The 16,624-nt window shown below is 43.1% G+C and overlaps 1 pseudogene; it reads right to left on the reverse strand.

Annotated features, from left to right (window-relative positions):
- Positions 1 to 16,624, reverse strand: part of LOC102852537 — a 194,957-nt pseudogene that overhangs the window by 124,821 nt on the left and 53,512 nt on the right.

A 16,624-nucleotide genomic window follows, 5' to 3' on the forward strand; every position in this document is an offset into this window, starting at 1 on the left:
GTCACCCATTTTGAATAATATTGCATAAGTTCCTTGTTTTTCAATGCACTGTAGTATTCCATTGTGTGAATATATCACAGCTTCTCTATCCATTCATTTGTTGATTGGCACTTGGGTTGTTTCCAACTCCTTGCTATTGTGAACAAAGCCGCGATAGACATGGGTGTGCATATATCTGCTTGGATGTCATTTATGGTCTCTTGCTTTTTGTGATACGGATTCAAACCCACAATATCTCTGAGTTGCGTCTGTAGCCTGCCCCCTGCCTTGCTTACTGCTCTCCTGTCTTCTTGCTTCCAGGAGTAAGAAGAGAGCAGTGCCTCTGGCATGTGCCAGCACCCTGGGCCCTGGAAATGAGAGGGAGGGCCCAGGACAGGCGTCTGGAATTCTGCGTTAAAAACAACTGGAGCTCTCTAAGCAGGGAGGTGACAAGATCGGATTTCTATTGTCATCACTCTGGCAAAGCAAGAACAAAGCAGAAAGATCAACCAGGAGAAAGTTAGGAAAATAGGACTGGATCGAGGTTTGTTGTAGGGGATGAGAGGGGAAACAGCAGCATGCAATACATTTTGCCACCATTTGTGTAGGCTCTCATGGTAGGGTGCATTATTGCGCTGAACTGCTAATTGAAAGGTCAGCAATTTGAACCCACCAGCTGCTATGAAGGAGAAAAACTAGTGTTATTGTGCAAGGACACATTAGGTCTCTTGTTTTCTCTGCACTGACCTGGCTCTTCTGCCAAACATCCACAGGACTTCTGTCTTTATTCCCTTAGGATGTTCTCAGGTAACACCTTCCTAGGCTGTGGCACAGTCTCTAGGGAGTAGTGCTACTAACCAGTTTTGGGGGAGAGGGGACAGACAATATCCTCCTGTGAGATTTACAGGAAACCCAAAAGAGGGTCAGGTTTGAATCTGCTCTAACTTGACAGCAATGAGTGAGCTGAGCTTTTCCCTTCCTGTTGTTGTTTATGTGTTGTCAGATCAACTATGACTCACAGCAGCCCTATGCACAATATCCCTGAACTCTGCTCTCTCCTGAGCCAATTGCACTACCTCAGACACACCTGGTCCTATTTCCCCAGTAACTGTGTTAATCCATCTCATCCAGGGTCTTCCTCTCCTGTACTGCCCCTCCACCCTTCTAAGCATGATGTCCTTCTCCAGTGACTGGTCTTTCCTGGCAACATGCCCAAAGTATGTGAAACAGAACTTCAAAATCCTTGCCTCTAGAGATCAACTTGCTTCATCCTCTCCAGGATAAACTTGTTTGCTCTCTTGGCAGTCAATGGTTTGTTTACTACTCTTCCCCAGCACCACAACTCAAAGGCATCAATTCTTCTGTTATCCTTATTCATTGTTTCTCTCTCTGATGCATAGCAAATAACTGCAATGACAATGGCCTGGATCATTCAATAGTATTGTTGTGTGCCTTCAAATTGATGCTGAGTCTCAGTGATCCTACCCGGCAACTATCTCTTAAGGCTTTCAAGGCTGTAATCTTTACAGAAACAGATCAAGGTTTGTCCCCCAAGGAGACACTGGTGGAATGGAACTCTGTTAGCACCTGAGTGCTTAACCACTGTGCCACCGGGGCTCCTGCTGAACAATGAAGGGAGTGCTCTGGTGGTGAAGTCTCAAGTTAGTTGTGTAAAACGGCCTAGCAAGATGCCTTTGGTACTAAGCCCAAAGCTGTATATCCAGCAGTCTAAATGCACCGGCCATGCCCTGGGAGAAACACAGGCAGCCTCCTCCTAATTTTCTGTTTACAGACTCAGAAACCTCATGGAGGGTCACTGTGAGTCAGGACTACCCAATGACAGGAAAACGGAGTTGCACCTGAGCAAGCTGGAAGCAGCTGCAGACACGAGTTACCGGACGTTCAGCCACTGGTTGGTATTTGGGTGAAAACTGGGCAATCTGGCTACTTGAGCTCCAAATATGCCTTTGAATTACTTCCTAGAAACAGAGCTCTGGAGGAAGGACCAGCATTGCCAACAACAGTGGGACAAAAACCCCTGCCCTACCGCCTGCCACTGGGGGCAATGCCAGTTGATTGGCATAACTCACACTTTCTGTGTAGGAGCCTTGGGTGTGATTCCCAGTCAATGAGCCTCAATTGTAGCCAGTACCCATCTGTTTGTGGTGGCTTTGGCTTTGCAGTGATGCTGCACAGCTTTCAGTGGAGCTTCCAGACTCAAGACAGACTAGGAAGAAAGATCTGGCAACCTGCTCTTGAAAATCAGCCAATGGAAACTGTATGGATCACAATGATCCTGTCTGCAACCAATCGCGGAGTCAGTACTGGAGTGGAGAGAGTTTCATTTCATTGTGCCTGGAGTCTCCACGACACCAGCAACACTCACCCCCACACTCAGCTTCCCTTTGATCTTCTAATGTCTTGTCTTTTCTAATCTAATCAGCCCTGCTTTTTCTAATTAAGGAGGCTGTGTGAGTGGTCAGTGTTGGAAATACAAAGAGGTAAAAAGGACAAGCACTGATAGAGTGGGAAGGAAAATTAATCTCTGATACCAAGACCTCGGCTTAGGATGGGGTGGATGAAGGTAGACCAGGGGGTTTCTGATGGGTCCTCCCCTGCTAATATTGCAGCCTCAGTTATAAACCATGGTGCAGAGCAATGGGCTGTTGTGTCAGCAATAACGGGATGTCAGGGCTGGGAGTGAGGGAAAAAAAGAGGTGGCAAACCCTGGTGTCCGTAAAACTAACTTCTGCAACAAAACTGTGGGTCAGCAGAGCTCACAAGATGGCTAAGTCCAAGCCAAGATTTAGCCAGCAGTTGCCCCAGGATATGTGAGATTCTGTTAAAAGCCTACAAAAGAACAGAGCAGGAAGGGGAGAGGGCAGGAGGTCTGAGGGTGGGAAGGGGGGAAAATAGCGAGGTCAAAGAGTTTGGTGGGTGGAGGGAGGGAGTGGGGAACAAAATGTATGAATAATGCATAATTTTTAAAAAATAAATGGGCGGGGGAAAGAACAGAATAGGAACTTCTAGATTGTAAGAGCAATAGATTCTGGCCCCAAGGATCCCTCCCACTCTCTACCCCGACCCTAGAAGGTATCATGCACAGCAAGGGGACTGTGGCTACCGAGTCAGGGGAACATAGCAATAAATAGAAAACAGGTAGGACCACAGTACCCAGACAGAGACAGCCTTACATAGATAGCTATGTGTGAAGATGTTCATTTATAATGTTAAAATTCACCCACACTGATAGACTCAGACTCACGACTGTTCATAATATCAGTGTAATGTTCCTTGCTTGCTGGGCAAACTTAGAAAAATCTTCAAGGCTACCTAATTCCTGGGCTCAGAAAATTGTACCTTTTAGGTCCATGTGCATGTGTTAAGGAGCCGTTAAGAAGTGTCTTCCATGTGGCTCTGATAGCAACAAAGTAGACAGTTCAAATACATAGACTGCTCCTTGGGAGAAGCAGAACAGCCTTCTGTTGTAAAGATTTACAGTCACTGAAACCCAATGGAGGGCTGCGAGAGGGGTTTGGAGATATTTTAAGGATATGGAACATGACTTCTACATTGATCTCTGCCAACAACAACATGTTATATGCTGTTGAGTATGACTCACACCAACTCTCTGAACAACAGATCTCAAATCTGTCCTATCCTGTGCCATCTTCATCATCTCTGACATACTTGAGTGCATTGCTGCAGTCACTGTGTCATCCATCTAGTGAAGGATCTTCCTCTCTTTTGCTGACCTTCCAACAACAGTTTCCTATTCCTATTGCAAGTAATAGCCTCCCTCCCTTAGTAACTAACATGCCCTAAGCATTTGAGATGAAGCTTCACCATCCTTGTCTCCAAGGAGCACTCTGGTTGCACCTTCTCCATGGCATACCTGTTCTTTTGGCAGTCCATGGGATATTCAGTACTCTTCTCCAAACCACAACTTAAAGGTACCAATTCTTCTTCTCGAATCTTTATTCATTGTCCAGCTCTCAGATGCACAGCAAGTGATTGTATGGGATGATGTTGTTGTTGTTGTTGTTTGGTGCCGTTGAATCACAGACAACTCATAGCGACCCTATGAAACAAACAGCCTGAACACTGTTCGTACATAAGAGTTTCCGGAGGCAAGCCATTTCGGAAGTGGATGCTGCTCCTGCTTCCAGGCTTGATTTAGTCAGGAAGCTCCAGTCAACACTGTCCACCATGGGTACCCATAACCACAATTGGCAACCAGGAGCAACATGGCTGCTTCCTCTCCCAGCTGCCTTTGGGCTTAAGGCCGCCTCCTGGTTCAAACCCTAGACCCAGGCTCACTAGCCTTGCTCTCGGAGACAGAGCAAACCTGCATGTAACAAACACATGCCCAGAAAGCAGTCAACTCCAAAAGCTTGCCACGATTCCTGCACTCACACCACCATGCTCCTTCTGGCGATTGTATGAGAAGCCAATACTAAATACTTGTAATAAACTGAATGCTATCTCAAGATGTGGGGTAGGTGTGGTCCCAACAAGAATTCACCCTGAGGCACCAAGACAATCCTTAAGGGTGAACTGCTGCCCCCCTGTTTTTCATGCTCTTTGTTCTATCTCCTTCTTTGTAGTCTGTCTCATTATTAATAATTATAAAAATACTTTCTACGAAGATGGTGCCGAAAGCGAAGAAGGAAGCCCCTGCCCCTCCCAAAACTGAAGCCAAAGCAAAGGCATTGAAGGCCAAGAAGGCAGTCCTGAAGGGCGTCCACAACCAAAAAAAAAGAAGATCCGCACGTCACCCACGTTCCAGCGGCCTAAGACGCTGAGACTCTGACGGCAGCCCAAATAGCCCCGGAAGAGTGCTCCCAGGAGAAACAAGCTTGACCACTATGCCATCATCAAATTTCCCCTGTCCACTGAGTCAGCTATGAAGAAGATAGAAGATAACAACACACTTGTGTTCATTGTGGATGTCAAGGCCAATAAGCACCAAATTAAACAAACTGTAAAGAAGCTCTATGACATTGATGTGGCCAAGGTCAACTCTTTGATTAGGCCTGATGGAGAGAAGAAGGCCTATGTTCGACTTGCTCCTGATTATGATGCTTTGGATGTTGCCAACAAAATTGGGATCATCTAAACTGAGTCCAGCGGGCTAATTCTAAATGTAATAAATTTTTCTCACCATAAAAAAAAATATAAAAATACTTTACCCTCGGTCTGTAACATGATTGGAAAAGGTCATGGCCTGAAACAGGCACAACTTACTCTTCGAAATAACATCATTACTCTTCAGTAATTTGGAGAGGTCGCTGACTAGAGACTTCCCAATGCAATACATTTTTTTTTATTGCTGCTACCAAGGGTGTTGACTGTAGACCCAATTAAAATGAAGTTGTTGACAATTTCAATTAGGAACTTTGGTGGCTTAGTGGGTAAAGAGTTGTGCTACCAACCCAAAGGCATAGGGTTTGAATCCACCATCCACTCTGTGAGAGAATGACAGGAAATCACCCATGTATTTTATTACCCCCTAAAACCCATTAGAAGGTTAGCTTTGAGCTAGTTCCAACTCCAGGGTACATAAAACAAAAATTCTGTCAACATAGAACAGAAAGAAAGAACAGACTTACATGCCCATTCTTGAAGTTCTTCAACAACGTTGGGTCATTAAATTCACACTGACCTTTGGTGAAAGGATGCGAATGACTATGAAGAAGAATAAAGGTTATCTTTCACCATAAGTTCCTGCCAACAACAGGTGATAATGAATAGGATCTAAGGAAAAGAGATGGCCCAAGCTTCTGCTTTCAGAAAGGACTAGGCATCTCTACAGATCAGAGAGAACTACGGGCAGTCGTTGGGTGTGAATCTGTTCCTTCTTGTGTCTCTAAGTAGAATGTGTGTCTAAGTTGGAACAAGTGCATACAGTTCTTAATCACCCTTACTCCAGTGCAAGAAAAGAGCTCTAGTGGGGTCATGCATTACATGCTGTGTTGCTGCTAAAAAAAGGTCAGCAGTTTGAATCTACCAGCAGCTTCTTGGGAGAAATAAGGGCATTGGAAACCAGTTGAAGAGTCATTGTAAGGGGAAATTGACTTGACACCAATGTGATGTTTTGTTTTGTTTTTAGTGTAGAAAAAGATTCATTTCTTATGATTTGAAAGCTGCATGTGCGGCAAGTAAAAAATACTGAACATTTCCATTATTGTAAATTCTGTCAAGTTATAGTTCCAGGCCCTGAGCTTCAAGATAGCATTAGAAGATGCTTAAATGATTATGTGTATGAGGCCCAGTTATCAGTGTTTACTCAAAAGTGAAGGCAAGCAGGCAAAAGTGGGGAGCCCAAATCAGGGAGGACAAAACAACCAGGGTGGAAATAATGGGAAAGAAGACAAGTAGTAAAAAATGTAACCAATGTCTGATCTCACAGAAATAGTGAAAGGGGAACCAACATTGTTGTATAAACTGTCATCAAATGCAAAATAAAACATATCCATTTAAATAGATAGATAGATAGATAGATACATACATAGATAGATACATAGATAGATAAGGTCGATACATTAATATTGAATGTCAGCTTACTGGGTCTTTGGTTCTAGGGGTAACGTGAACTCATAGTGAAAAGAAGAGCTTATTCACATAATCAAGGCATTTGCCTTCCTGCAAAATAAAAGAAGGTAACAATACCTAAATGTGTATTGAAAACCATGAAGTAATGAGACTTTGAGACAGAGTAACTATAGAAACAACCACTGACAGTGTAGATTCTAACTAAGAAAAGGGGGGATAAATAACGAATTCTGTGCTGGAACAGATGAAGGAATTCCTGTTTATATCTATGATTAGGCATTATTTGTATGACAATAGTCCAGAATAAGAGGTGCACAGCAAAGTGAACTGGAGGGGGAATTAAACAACAGTGAATGAATATTATATTTTTTTAAAAAGTGAACTGGGGAGTAGGGAGGAAAATGTGCAGCAATGAATGAATGAAACTCAAACTTCTGTAAACTTTCATTAAAATCACCACTTAAAAGATAAAAGAAGAACAAAGTATAGATTCTGCGCTGTTTAAATGTCACAGAGGAAAAGTTCATCAGGGAAAGGTCCTAGCAGGGAGAACCGACAGCACCTCCTGACACCCTCAGAAGCAGTGACACCAGAATGAGGCCAGGGTCTGCTGGTGTCATTTCAAGGAGAGGACCTACCAAGGCAAAATGATCACTAGAGCTGGTGTCACCTGGCACTCAGCCCTCCCTCCATCACCTTCTACTCGGTGTGCTGGCAGGCCAGCTATGGCGCCTGCCACTGGATAGAGAGGAGGGTTTCTGTGCCAACTAACAGGAGAGAAGCACTGTACGGAGAATGAGGAGCAGAGCCAAGAGGGCAGCCATGGGGGTGGAAAAAATGTACTGTCCATGAGCTGGTCACAGCCATCATCCAGCCTGCCCACAAGGCTGCCAGCAGGAGAGGCCAGGAGTTAGAGCCTAGGACGACAGCAACTCAAATAAGGTCATTGCATGCTGTTGTCTTTGGGGCCACCAAATCGACTGTGACTCACAGAGACCCAATGAACAACAAATCTGAACCCTGTGCTATCCTGTCATACCCATCCCTCCAGTCACTGTGTCAGTCCACCTTGTTAAGGGTTTCCCTCCCTTCTGCTGATTTTCTACTTTTCCAACGCCTTCATTCCAAGCATGCTGTGCCCTTCCAAAGCACAGTCTCTCCTAACAACATGTCTGAAATATGTGAGATAAAGCTTCACCATCTTTGCCTCTATGGAATATTCTAGTTGCACTTTCTCCAAGACATATCTGTTTGTTCTTTGGCAGTATATGGGGCATTCAGTGCTCTTATCCAGCACCACAACTCAAGTGTATCAACTCTTGACCCATCATCCTTATTCCACTTCTCAGATGCATAGCAGGTGACTGGAAAGATCGTGGCTTGAATCAGATGCACCTCAGTCTTAAAATGTAAGCATTGCTCTTTCAGGACCCTGGAGAGATCCCTAACAGCAGATCTTCAAAGTGCTATATATCTCTCGATCTCCTGTCTGCTAGTACCAAGGGTATTGTCTGTGGATCCAAGTAAGAAGAAATCATTGACAATTTTATTTTCTTCTGTATTTCTCATAATATTGCCTATTGGACCAGTGGTGAGATTTTTGTCTCCTTAATGTTGAGATGCAATCCATACTAAGGCTGCAGTCCTTAATCCCCTGTACCAAGTGCTTCAAGTTCTCCTTACTTTCAGCAAGCAAGGTTGTGTTGTCTGCATAATGCAGGTTGTTGATGGGTCTTCCTTCAATCCTGATTCCAAACTCTTCTTCATAAAGTCCAGCTTCTAAAATGATTTGCTATGCGCACAGACTGAATGAGTATGAAGAGAGAATGTAGACCTGATGCACACCTTTCCCTATTCAAAACAAGGCAATGTTCCCTTGCTCTGTTTGTACAACAGGTTTTTGGTCTAGGTATAGAAACATAATTTGGAAACAGGAGTGGTATCTGCTTCCTAAACATCATGTCTCTGGAAACTCTATAAACGTTGATAAATGATGATAGTTATAGAAAGGCTTCAGGCCTTTTGTTAAAAGGGTTGCTGTGAGTCATGCTCAACTTGACAGCAATCAGCAACAACATAATTAGGGGTTATAGAATTCCCATTCTTGTCAACGTTAGCCATAGTTTGTTATGATCCACACAGCCAAATGCCTTTGCATAGTCAATAAAACCGAGACATTTTAGTGTTCTTTGTTTTCAGTCAAGGTCCATTTGATATCCATAATAAGATCTCTGGTACCACAGCCTCTTCTAAATCCTGGTTGAACTCCTGGCTCTGTCTATATGTAACGTTCTAACCATTTTCAGAAGATCTGCAGCAATATTTTACTTGCATATGATATTAAAGAAACTGGGAATTTCCACATTCATTTGGATCACCTTTCTTGGGAATAGGAACAAATATGGATCTCTTCCAGTCAGTTGGTCAATTCTTCCAAATTTGTTGGCACATACTGGTGAGACCATCTAGGGCTGCATGTGTTATTTGAGAAATGCTGAATGAGTTCCTCCTTTTACTCTCTAAGTCTTCAACATTCCATTATAATGCTTTGCTCTGTATTCTCCAGCTGCCCTCTGAAATCTTCTGCTCATATTTTTTACTTTGGCATGTCTTCCCTTTGCTTTGGCTTTTCAATGCTCTAGTGCAATTTTCAGAGTTTCTTCTGATATCCACATTTGGTCTTTTTCTTTCTATTACATCTCTGTAAATGACCTTTTTCTCTCTTCATGAATGGTATCATTAATGTCATCCCATGATTATCTGGTCTTCAATGCCCCAAACCTGTCCTTGAGAGGATTTTTAAATTCAGGTAAGATAGACTCAGGGTCATGTTTTGGCTCTTGCAGATTTGGCTTAATTTTCTTCAACTTCAATTTGAACTTGTAATTGATGATGTATGTTCCATAGTCTGTATCTGGCTGGGTTGTGACTGCTGATATTGAGCTTCTCTAGCAATTCTTTCCAGAGATGTAGAAGTCAGTCTAATTCCTGTGCAATCCATCCAATGAAGTCCATATGTAAAGATGTCTTTGGTGTTTCTTTAAAAGGTGTTTGCTATGAATAAATCATTAAATGTTTAAAATTCAATAATTTTATTTCTAGCCTTATTTTTCTCCCCAAGTTCTTAATTTCCACCTACAAATCCTACTTTTGTTTCTAAAGTATGCATTCCAATCAATAATTATTATTAATGGCTCTTGACTGCATGTTTGGTCAATTTTAGACTTCAAGAGTTGGTTATTGCTGTTATGTGCCAACAAGTCGCCTGTGACTCACAGCAATCCTATGCAAAATAACTCTGAACCCTGTCCTATCCTGAGCCAGTCTCACTGTCTCCAGCACTCCTGCCCCTAGTACCCCAGTCACTAAGTCAATCCATCTCATCCAGCACAAGGTCTTCCTCCCCTGTGCTGTCCTTCAGCCTTTCCAAGCATGATGTCCTTCTCCATAGACTGGTTGCTTCTGGCAACATGCCCAAGTGTGTGAGATGGAGCTTCAATCCTTGCCTCCACAGAACAAACTCGTTTCACCCTTTCCAGAACAGACCTGTTTGTTCTCTTGGCAGTCCATGGTTTGGTCAATACTCTTCTCCAGCACCACAACTCAAAGGCATCAATTATTCCTCAGTCATCCTTGTCCAGCTCTCTGATACATAGCAATTAACTGTGAAGGCCATGGCTGGATCTTAGACTCTAGCCTGACATCTTTGCTCTTCAGAACTCTGGAGAGGTCCCTGACAGCAGACTTTCCAAATCCAATTTGTCTTTTGATTTACTGACTGCTGGTGCCAAGTATATTGATTCTGGATCCGAGCAAGCTAAAATTGTTAAGAGCCTCAGTCTCTTCTCCATCTATCATGGTTCTGCCACCTGGCCTAGTGGTAACTTTTCATTTTCTAGATGTTGAATTTCAATCCACTTTGAAAACTACAGTCCTTGACCATCTGCAGCAAATGCCTCTGGTCCTCCTGAGTTTGTGTCATCTGCATAATGTAGGTGAGTCTTAACCCAATCTTGATGCCACATTCCTCCTCATAAAGACCAGCACCCCAAATGATCCGTTCTGCATACAGATTGAAAAGGTATGGAGACAGAATGCAGCCCTGATGCATTTCTTTCTTGATTTGAACCATGTAGTACCTTCTTCTTCTGTACTGATGACTGTTCTTGGTCCAGGTCCAGGGTTCACATAAACACAATCAGGTGTTCTGGAATTCCCATTCTTCTCAGAGTCAGCCATAACTTGTTGTAATCCACACATATAAATGTCTTTGCATAGTCAATGAAACACAAATAGACATTCTTCTGGTTCTCTCTGCTTTTAGCCAAGATTCATTTGCCATTGGCAATGATGTCCCTACTGTGGCCGCCTCTTCTAAACCCAGCCAGATAATTATTAATTTGGAGTCTAGATAAGAGAGAGCTGTATTATTATATATTAAGCATTCCAGAACTGATAAAAGTTTGTGGCAAGGAAAGAGGGCAGATGACAAAGTAAGAGTGATAGATATTTACCTGGACTTTTTCTGTATTAAAACCACTTGCTTCTGAGAAGTAACTAAGGAGACATGGGCAGGCTAGAGGGTGCAATTGCTATAAACAGTATGATCAAATAAAATTGTCAGATGATAAGTATATAAAATCTACCCCAGAAAGTAAGCATAAAACTTTCTGGACTTTCCAACTACATTGGAGGAAAAAACTCTATAAACCATATGCTTTAATACTTGAAAGTATTCACCTCATCTCATTTATATACAAATAAAATATTAGAAATTCAGATAAATATTGGAATAAATAAAATTATATTGTTTTCTGGGGAAGGAAAAAATAATTTTATAGCACTGCAATGGGGGGGGGAAACACTTACCCATAACTTATGCCTGCAATTGTACACTTCTTAAATGTCATGATATTACAAGTAAGGGTCCCTGTTTTGTCAGAAAATATGTATTTTACCTAGAAAGAAAAAAAAACCCAATGGAGATGGTAAACCACGGGAGCTTGCACCGTATTTAGAGAACGAAGGCAAAATGTGGTCCTTTCTCTTTGTTGTTGTGAGATGCTGCCCAGTGATATGTTCCCACTGCTAGCAGCCCTGCTACATCTCAACCAAGCACTGCTGGTCCTGCCTCACCCTCGCACTCTCCCCTCCCTCGCATCCTCACAATCCCTACACCCTCAGGACTCTCATTATCATTGCATCCTCAATATCATTGCTTTGTTCGAGCCCCCCCCCCGCCACTTGCGGCCACTGATTCAGTTCGTTTTGTTAAGGCTTGTCTTCATTTCTGCTGACTCTTTTTACCAATTATTATTGTCCCTCTCTGTGGACTGGATGGCAATACATTAAAAATACAGGACACAAAGTCTAGGCTCCCTCCTTCTAAGAAGCTTATTTTTCTAAGATAGATTTGTTTGTTCATCTGGCAGCACATGGTATATTCAATATTCTTCGCCAGTACCCTAATTCCATTTTTTTTTCCAAGTAAAGAATTCTTATTGAGTAGCAAAGCCATTCTCAAGTGGGGAATCCCCAAGTCCAGAGAATTCTGAACCAAGTGATTCAGGGATGAGGTAGTTCAGGGAGTTTTTATTAAAAAACAAACAAACAAACAAACAAAAACAAGGAAATTCAATACAAATCCAGTGATCAACTAATTTATGTAAAACTCAAAATTCATTTGCGTGGAGTCAAAACTGATTCATAGCTGACCCTCGGGTGGACTTCCTGAAGCTGAAAATCATGTGGAGGGGAGTGCCCTTCATTCTCCTGAGGCGATTACAATGTAGTGAATGAAAAAATTTGGTCAGCACTTTAATTCAACGGATCCATTCTTCAGTCTTCCATATTCATTGTACAGCTAACATACGCATATGAAACAGAGAGTGGTGGCCACTACCCAGAGGTAGCAGTGGTTCCTGTGATCCCTGCCCCTCTGAAAGCAGAGGACAAACCTGAGAACGAGCAGTGACTCCCCACCACTTCTCCACCACATATTCAGCTCTCAGCATTAAATGTCTTCCCCCGTGACATCCCCAGATGGTATGCTGTCACTGTTTAGAACAAATTCCACTTTCCAATCTCCACCTGGCTCCTCATCCTCCTTTAGCCCATGCACTGTGGCTGAGCATGACTGATGCTCTAACTCTGCAGAGACACTTCCTGGAGCCCCACTGGATACTCTCATCCCAACAACCTAGTCCCAATGCCACCCCACCGCTCACCTGCCCCAGCTCTTCATTGAGATTTGAGAATCTTGCCATGGCATAGAGATTGTTTCCTTTGAAGTGCATATCTTCGTCCTGCCACGAAGAGAAAATAACAGCCTACAATGTCAGAACTAAAGCGCCAACTTTCTTCTGTGAAGTCTACACAGCCCCTCACCTTGCAGAGCAGCTGTCACTTGGAAAGAATTCTCAGTGGGAGAATTGGATTCCTTGGATTTAAATGGATACAGACTGTTTTCTCTCTGGAAGAGGCAGTTCAGAAGAGGCAGAGCCAGGCAGGAACAAATGGGACTGTTCTGCTGATTTGGAATTGAGAGGCCTGACTTTCGCATCCTGGCTCTGCCTCAGATATGCTGTGCAGCCCTTAATAAGCATCTCTGTGTCTCAGGAACAATGCCTGGAAAATGGACATATGAATGTGGATCTCACAGCACATTCCTGAAAATTCAGTGAGAATGCATTTGAAAGCACTTCCTCATACATCCTGGTTACGAAAATAATATGCCTCTTCTAATTAAGATAATCCAGAGACACAATAAAAAAGATTTTTCAGCTTATGACATGAGTAATAATTTGACAACAAAGAATTTTCAAATACAAGTGGTCTGTAGCTCAGAAAAGAATTAGATTCCACCTCATCTTTAAATCAAATTTTACATTAAATTGGGATAATTAGCTTGTAACTAATAATAGTGAAATGTTTGTCCTAGTATATAGTATGTTGTGCCCTCTTCTATACAGAAAAAAAAATGAAATACTTCCAAATATGCTAACATGCCTTTTATGTTATAATAAAATAATGTTTTGTGAAAGTCATAAAGTAGCACCAATTTGCTCTTATGAACCATTATGTTGCTGCTGTTGCTATGGGTCAAGGCGAAATTGACTCATAACTGAGCTTCAAATTTTGGGTAGATTCATAACTACAGGTTGAGTAAAAGTCAAGCATTTGTCTCCTAAGGACTGTCCTTAAGATTATATTTCCCATTCTAATTGGAAAATATTTGCAACAATCATCCCAAAGTTGTAACCTAATACATTTCTTCCTTAAGATTCTAGAATGACTAACTAGAAAGTTGGCAGTTCAAACCCACACAGCTGCTTTGCAGGGGAAAGATCGGCTCCTGTAAATACTGTTGTTCTGTGCTGTCGAATTGGATCCAACTCACAGCAACCCTACGTGCAGCAGAAAAAAATACTGCTGAGTCCTGCACCATCCTCACACTCATTGCACCATCCTCACACTCATTGCTAGGTTTGAGTCTGTCATTTTTACCAAGAACATTGTTCTTAAGATGTTAGAGTCCATCAGTATGTTATTCTTAAGATGTCAGTAAGCCTACAGGATCTTCTTCCTCTTTGAGAAACTTGAAATTTAATGAATTAACTACGTATTTGTTGTTGTTATATGCCGTGGAGTCACTTGCGACTCATAGCAACTCTATGTACAACAGCCCTAAACTCTGCTCTGTCCTGTGCCAATCGCACTGCCTCTGACACACCCACGCTGATAACCCCAGTCACTGAATCAATCCACCTCATAGAGGGCCTTCCCCTCCTACACTGTCCCTCCACCCTCCCAAGCGTGATACCCCTCTCCAAGGACCAGTCCCTCCTTACAACATGTCCAAAGTATGTTACACAGAGCTTCAGAATCCTTGCCTCCAAGGAGCTGCCCCGTTTAACCCTCTCCAGGATGAAACTGCTTGTTTTCCTAGCAGTCCTCAACACTCTTCTCCAGAACCACAGCTCAAAGGCATCAATTCTCCTTCTATCCTCCTTAGTCATTGTCCAACTCGCTGATGCATAACAAGTGATTGCAAAGACCATGGCCTGTATCAGACACACCTTAGTTTTCAGAGAGACACCATTGCTTTTCAGTACTTTGGAGAGCTCTCTAACAGCAGACTTTCCCATGGCAATACTTCTTTTAATTTCCTGGCTACTGGTACCAAGAGTGTTGACTGTGGAGCCAAGCAAACTAAAGCTGTGAACAATCTCAATCTCTTCCCCATCCATCCTGATGCTGCCAATTGGCCCAGTGGTGAGAATCTTTGTCTTCTTGACATTGAGCCTCAATCTATATTGGAGGCTGCAGTCCTTGACCCTCTGCAGCAGGTGCTTCAGGTCCTCCTCAGTTTCAGCAGTCAAGGTTGTGTCATCTGCATATCGTAGTTTGTTGATAGATCTTCTATCAATCTTGGCCCCACATTTCTCCTCATAGAGCCCAGCCTCCCAGATAATCTGTTCTGCATACAGGTTGAAAAGGTATGGAGATAGGACACATCCCTGGCATACGCCCTTCCTAATTTTGAACCATTCATTGTTTCCTTGCTCTGTTCTTACGACTGCCTCTTGGTTCAAGTATACGTTTCTCATTAGCATGATCAAGTGTTCTGGGATTCCCATTCTTCTCAGAGTCAGCCACAGTTTGTTATGATCCACACAGTCAAATGCCTTTGCATAGTCAATGAAACACAGACAGACATTTCTCTGGCATTCTCTGCTTTCAGCTAAGATCCATCTAACATCAACTACAATATCCCTAATACCCCGACCCCTTCTAAACCCAGCCTGGACTTCTGGTAGTTCTCTGCTGATGTGCTGTCCCAGTCGTTTTTGGATAATCTTCAGTAGAATCTTGCTTGCATGTGAAATTAATGATATTGTTCTATAGTTTCCACACTCTGTTGGGTCACGTTTCTTTGGGATGGGAACAAATAAAGATCTCTTCCAGTCAGTTGGCCAAGTGGTTGCTCTCCAGATTTCTTGGCACAATTTGGTGAGCACATCCAGGGCAGCATCTGTTAGCTAAAATATTTCAGTTGGGATACCATCTATTCCTGGGGCCTTGTTTTTTTGCTAGTTCCTTCAAAGCAGCTTGAACTTCTTCTTTCATCACCATAGGCTCTTGGTCATGAGTTGTTTCATGAAATTCTTCTGTGTCTGCCAATTCCTTTTGATACAGTGACTCAGTATATTCTTTCCATCCTCTTTTAATAGTCCCTGGATGATTTAATATTCTGCCCAAAGCATCCTTGTTTATAGCAACTCGAGGTTTCAGTTTGTCCTTCAGTTCCTTGAGCTTAAGAAATGCTGAGCGAGTTCGGCCCTTTTAACTATATAGTGGCATAATCCATAGAGAGTCAAGCTGTTAACCACAAGGCTGAGTCTCTAGTGGTTCAAATCCACCAGTAGCTCCAAAGGACAAAGACTGTCCATCTCCTCTTGTTAAGATTTACAATTTGGGGAAGCTACACCTACCTCCAACCACGTACTGACTTCAGCAGCAAGAAGTGAGCCTGGAATAGGGCAGGAAGCCACATCTGTCTCTGGCCAGGTAATTACTTCAGCAGCAGGGAGTTAATCTGAAGGCTCTCTTTGTTCCCTGCAGCAGTGAATAGAGGAGAGGAAGCTACATCTGCCTTCTGCCAGCTACCCACTTCAGAAGCTGTGGACGAACCTGGAACATCTTTCTGTCCCCAGTAACAGTGAGCAGAGGCAGAGGACAGGAAGCCATACCTGCCTCTGGCCAGGTACTTACTTCAGCAGTGAGAAGTTAATGTGGAGGCTCTCTCTGTCCCAGGCAGCAGGGAACAGGAAGTAAGAAGTCATGCCTACACATACCTCTGGCCAGCCACTTGTCTCCTGAGGCCACCAGGAACTTGGAGAGGACCTCGAGCCTGCCCCGTGACAAGAGGGCTGGAGAGTTACACCCTCACAGTCATCCACTCCAAGTACTCGTGGTGCTCAACTTCAACAGTGAGGAGAGTACCTAGAGATCACACAAAAAAGGACTCAGCCCAGCAGGAGACCTCTTCTTCTTCATCCATGAAATGGAGCACTCCATGTCACAGAAG

This window comes from Elephantulus edwardii, unplaced genomic scaffold, assembly GCF_000299155.1.
Source record: "Elephantulus edwardii isolate Elephantulus edwardi_28Jun2011 unplaced genomic scaffold, EleEdw1.0 scaffold00135, whole genome shotgun sequence".
NCBI lineage: Eukaryota > Metazoa > Chordata > Mammalia > Macroscelidea > Macroscelididae > Elephantulus > Elephantulus edwardii.